Source organism: Xiphophorus couchianus, chromosome 9 (assembly GCF_001444195.1).
Source record: "Xiphophorus couchianus chromosome 9, X_couchianus-1.0, whole genome shotgun sequence".
Classification (NCBI taxonomy): Eukaryota; Metazoa; Chordata; class Actinopteri; order Cyprinodontiformes; family Poeciliidae; genus Xiphophorus; species Xiphophorus couchianus.
The window spans coordinates 16,550,749-16,556,603 of record NC_040236.1 but is presented as its reverse complement, the minus strand read 5'-3'; positions in this window follow the sequence as shown (position 1 = coordinate 16,556,603).

Genomic DNA, 5,855 nt, shown 5'->3' with positions numbered 1-5,855 from the left:
GAAAAGGGGGAAGCTGCAGAGAAGAAGAAAAGATGGACGCTTTCTCTCTTCTGGCATTTCATGTCAGAACTGTGCTACTCTCTAGATGAACCTCAAGAACACAGGGGGGGACAAACCGTGACCTCCGAACGTCCTGGCTGACTCGGTTCGCTCTGTTGGAGGGGGACGGGTGGGGCGGGTTAATAGTCATCTGTGTGGTCTTAAGATGCAACTGTAGCATTTCCAACAATGTAGTCAGATTAGCGGTGCAGATTAGATAACAAATGGTCACTATAGAGGAGTTGATGGAGGGGGCACTGACTAAACACCATGCTGCTGTAAGCAGCGAGTCAACTTCGCCAAAGGAAGATGAGCTAAAATCGACTAGTACAATTCAGTAACCATAGATAGATAGATAGACTCAGCTCTATAGTTATGAGGCTGACAAAATGACATTTGTTTGTAGTGAGAACCAGTGTGGCTACCTCACTAAGCTGAGTGGTTTGTGAAACCGCCACTAATACCAAAGATACTGCAGCCTACCAGTCGCAAACTGCCTAGGGGGACACAGCCCAAAACAATTTTTAATCAACCAAAACCCCTCCTGATGTTTTTGTCCCACAAAAAACAAGACAAAACAAAAACAAAAAAAAACGCCACACACCGACAAGTATTAAAGACACACATTACATTTGTTTCTAACAGTGCAGTCAGACTGCATCGTGCCACTTAGGAGGAGGTGGTCGCCTTGCAGACAGAGTTGAGTGCCTTTTCCCTTCAACCACGGGTGGGACTGCACTGGTCACACACACTCGCGCACATAAAACACATCCAGTCACGCAGATGCATGCACGCTCTCTCACAAACATCCACTCACACAGACAATGCACCCATAATTGGATGGACAGAGGCGAGGGGGGCGGGGGGTTTTGCAAAGAGAGGGACACAGAGTGGGGGCTGTGTCAGCATTTTCTCTCATATTGACTTTCCATCTTGATACACTAGAATACAAGCACTTTATCACGTAGTAAGTCTATAAAACATTTTCTCTACACCATTTATTTGAAACAAACCTATTTGTTACTCCTCAATCTTTCAGTCTTTGTTGCTGTGTTGTTAATCATCTCTCAGCTTGCCAGTCTTTCATAATTTTGTCCACGATCTTCTGCCCGACTTGCTTACGCTCTCTGCCGTTTTTAGCCCTCTCGCATCAGAGATATTTTTGTGTAACAGAGAAAGAGGGGGCCTAAAAAAAGGCTGCTGGGTTTAAGCACTCGGACCATCTGCATTTATTTCAAGCAACCAACAGTCCACTGCGTGCAAGCACAGAGGCTGCACTGGAAAAGTGTGGAAGACTCATAACTCTTTCCTCCCTCCACCTTGTCCGTCCAGACAACACTTCCCCCTGGCTAGTGCCAAGACTCGGTAGGCATGTGTTTGACAATTAATTCTGAAATACCTCAAAAACCTTTCATGTAAACTTTATGTAATTTAAAGCTGAAAATAATAATGCTAATGATAACGATGATTATGAAACTATGATACTTATGATAGTTAGTTTTCGAACTTGTGACTTGAAGCTTTATACTGTTAAAAAATTCCTTTTATCCGTTTGCTTATTTTTCTCGTACGTTCTCTCGGTTTGTTTTTTGCTACGGCATGTACTTACTGTTTTCATAAAAGGAAAAGACATTGTGAATGTTTCTGTGGAGGACTAGCTGAGTAAAAGAAAAGACAAAAGCGAAGGCCAGGATAGAGAGAAGAGTGAGAGCCTTACAGTGGCTTGCAAGTGTATTCATGCACCTTTAGCATTTTCATGTTTTGTGATGTTACACAAACAACTTTAATGATTTTTATTTGGTGGAAGTGGGTCTTTGTAGCAAATAATCTGAAACGTGTGACATATGAACTCAATACCTCTGAGTGAATACTTTTTATTTTTTTACCCCTCCAGGGGTCTTTTGTGGGCTCTAGTGTCCCTTATATGACAGTAGACTGACAGGAAACGGGGAAGGAGAGGGGGGAAGACATGCGGCAAATGTCGTCGGGTCCGGGAGTCGAACCCGCGACGGCTGCGTCGAGGACTCAAGGCCTCCAAATACGGGTCTCGCTAACCGCTACGCCACCACGGCACGCCCCCAGTAAGAATAATTTTTGCCCATGATTCTTTGCGAAATAGCTCAAGTTCAGTCAATTTGGATAAGAATGTCAATGAAAAGCAATCACATCTCGGCAAATTTGGCTAAATGATTATTGTTTGACCTAAAGTATTCCACTGTAGCTTTTGTTATGCATTTCAATTTGTTGTTCTGCACCATGCAGTCTCAAGTCCTTTGCTGTCCTGTCCTTTAGGATTTACACCCGTTTTTTCTTCCTTCATCCATTTTCCCCTTCAACTTTGACCAGCTTTCCTGTTCCTGTTGAAGGAAAACAGAATTCGTTTTCTGCCCTGTGTACAATACCGAGTGTTTGCCAGAATGTTCAGTTACCAGCTTGTTTTATAAATGCTTTTTGCCTTCCTACTCAGCCAAGATAGAAGGTCACGTCTTAGGAGGTCTGCAGTGGTACCACACTCTTTCCATTTTCAGAATTTGGATTGAAAATTTCTTGTACTCTAAACCTGGTTCATCTACCTGTTTGTTGATTGATGTTCTCTAGAAAATTCCTGAGGCCTTCAAAGAATGGCTGGTTTCATACGCAAAACAGGTGGACTCTATATTTAGGAGACCTAATTGTGTTGCAATTAATTTATTTCAAGTAAAGGGGGCAGAATGCATTAGCACATGACACTTGTCAGTATTGTTGTGTTGCAAATTCCACTTCTTAGACTTAGACTGACTTTATTGTCATTTTGCGTGCACAGGGTGTATACAGAACGAAATTTTGTTGCATACGGCTCAGGACAGTGCTCAGTTGTTTGGTACATTTTATCAAATAAAATCCAGATTAAATGCATTGAAGTTGAAGTTCAGGAGGTGTGAATACTTTTGCAAGTCACTGTAGTATCAAGTTCTCTCCCAGACAGCTACATTCAAAGAAATAAAACAGACATTTGAACTGAATTATAAACCAAAAATTTGATGCTAAACCAAAGGAGGAATAACCTTACATTCATTGTTAGCTTTCTTCTGCCTTTTAGTTGTCTTTTCTCTGAGGAAAAAATAAATACAAAAAAAAAAGAAAAAAAAGATAAAACCGTTACTTTTTAAGGTTCCTGGGTGTGTTCAAGTGCTCCTGATGTTCTTAGATAATTAAAGACCAGCGCCTCCTGTTGAGAAGAAGGTGCACTTTTTCTTTTCTTTTCTTTTGTGCATGGATATTGTATAACTGTATAGAAACCAACAGGAATGACCTGTGATTTTGTGGGGAGAGGAAGAGGATAGGAAGACTTTGGAGTGGGCGGAGATGGGGTGGGGGATATTTTGGTTATCAAAATAAATGCCAGAAAAAAAAAAAAGGGTGGGGAAATATTTGGGTTTTAGGCGTTGGAGGGGTTGTTGTTTTTAGAGTTTCCGTCACTGTTGGATTCACTGGTTGTGTGCATGTGTTGTTGCAACCCTTCCCCCCCTTTCCCCCCAATGTTTCTTTGATGTATATAAATCCAGACAGTAGGGGGCAGTGTGTGCTGGGGGAGGTCAAACTTGTCTCCTCCCTAATCAATAGCATTCAATCTTCATTCCTCAGCTCGTGGTCCACACTCGGGTCTCGGAATGTGTGTCCTGCTTTTCCAAAGACTGGCTGTTTACTTGGAGTTAATCAGAGGGACACACGCCGATCCGAGCGGCCTTTAATATGCCTGTATGTTTGTCTACATGCTTTTTCTTCAATCTGTGTATATGTGTTCATTTGTACCTTTGTGGAAGACAGTGTTTTTTTCTATTTTACGTTCCATTGCTATGGGTTGCAATATTTGTCATGCAAAACTCTCAAACCATTTCTTGCCGATTGACTGACCAACCAACAGCGGAACCACGTGGCAACCCGGCGTCCGGCCTGGAGTGTTTCCCGCGTTTGCTGTCAAACAGCATGTCGCGTGGGGCGACGCCTCGCGACTGGACCCGACGGGTTGCCCTGGCGGGGCCGATGTAGAGACACCCCCAGTCACACTGTGCTCTCCCTCTTCTGTTACCTGTTAATCAATCAGAACCAAGTGTCTTTGTGATGGTAGAAGACAATCAGTTTCAAAACAAGAAAAAAGGTAGAGAGAGGGCAGGCCAGTGGGAAGGAGGAAGGGGAGGATAGAAGAGCAAAAATCACGGGAGAAGAGGCTCTCTGGATCGTGGCGAACTGCAGTGTGCGACTGCCAAACGACTGCCCCCTCTCGTCCCGGCCCCCCGACTCACTCAGATATAGTCATCTTTCACACCATTCTTGACAGAACTCTCACTTTTTCACCCTCTCTCGCTCTTTGCTCTGCCTCATCTCCTGCCTCTATGGAGGAGTACAAAAAACAGAGAGCTGCGGTGCAAAGACCATGCTTCCCATCACCCACCGCCCGACTCCCACTGATCTAATGATGATGTAGCCAGCCGCGAGGAAATAAAAATGGCTCCGGTTGGTGGCTTTTGCACAGAGAACTATGCAAACACCTGACCCTCCCCAATCTTAATCGTTGCTGCTGGGTCAGAGTGTATAACCCTCAAACCCCGGCCACCCCCTACTCTACATTTTAGCATTCACAGTTTGACCCTTCACCTCTGTTCATCCCGCCCGTCTCATGAGCTGAACGAGGGTGAAGCAGCACCAGTCACTCAGCTAGTTTTAGCCCTGAGCGGCCAGGGATGAAGCGGCACTGCAGCACCCCGTATTTCCACTACAAAAGCCCCAAACTGCCACTGATGCCAAAATGGTGCCCATGCTGATGTTTGCAAGTTGACCCTCCTCCTTCCCCACCCCCTCTCCCTTCCACTCATCATGGCTCCACTGTCCCACAATGTTTGACTGTCTTTGGCCCCAGTGCCAAGGAAGGGCCACAATCAATGCAAAGACACTTAACATTGTTCCTACTCGAGTTTACAAAGTCGTCTGGAGAGACGGTGGCTTGTACTGCACTTGGACAGATTTACAGATATACAAACAGACACAGGCACATGCTGCAGAGGGTGAACCTGCCCCTTTGAGAGTGTTTTCTTTTTCATTCATTTTCTGAAACCAAAGATAAAATCAAAGGTGTGACAATCTGGCTGCCAAACCTGGAAGACAATACTCATCTTTCTGGGCTGCTCTACGGGTCTTGTGATTTACCCGGCCATGTGGGACATTCCACATCTTGCACTTAAACGCACACATGAAGACACCCATAGCCTGGTCTAACACAGACACAAACACACATCACATCCACTCGTGTAGAAAGACGGGGAAGCAACCCACTCACGTCTGACCAGAAAGCCTCTCTCCCATCCTCCTCCCACTGCAGAAGCCGGAGAGCCTGTGGAGGACTTTTAGTTTCACTCTAGCTGAGACTCTTGAGAAGGTAAAAAACCTGAGTAATAACTGTTACAGAAAAATAAAAAATCTTAAAAGGATAATATGGGTAAATTGCGTGTTTTGAAATAAATTAACAAATAAAACAATTGTAAAACAAAGTGGGGTTGTTGATTTCTTGTGCGTGGATTGATTGAAAGACAAGTAAATATATTTTCTATAATAGTTTTATTAGTAAAACAGGGCCAAATGAATTATACCAAAATGCCACACTCCCTTTTAAAATACAGAGATTTAGTTGTATATGAAAGACAATTAATATTAATGTTTTCCAATAAACTTTGGAACTATTACTAACTACTCATGCAGAAACAATGGCATCATGCTAGCTAATCTGACTTTAAATTGATCTTTATAACACAAACAAACAAGGAGCTACAGCAATGGCTCCC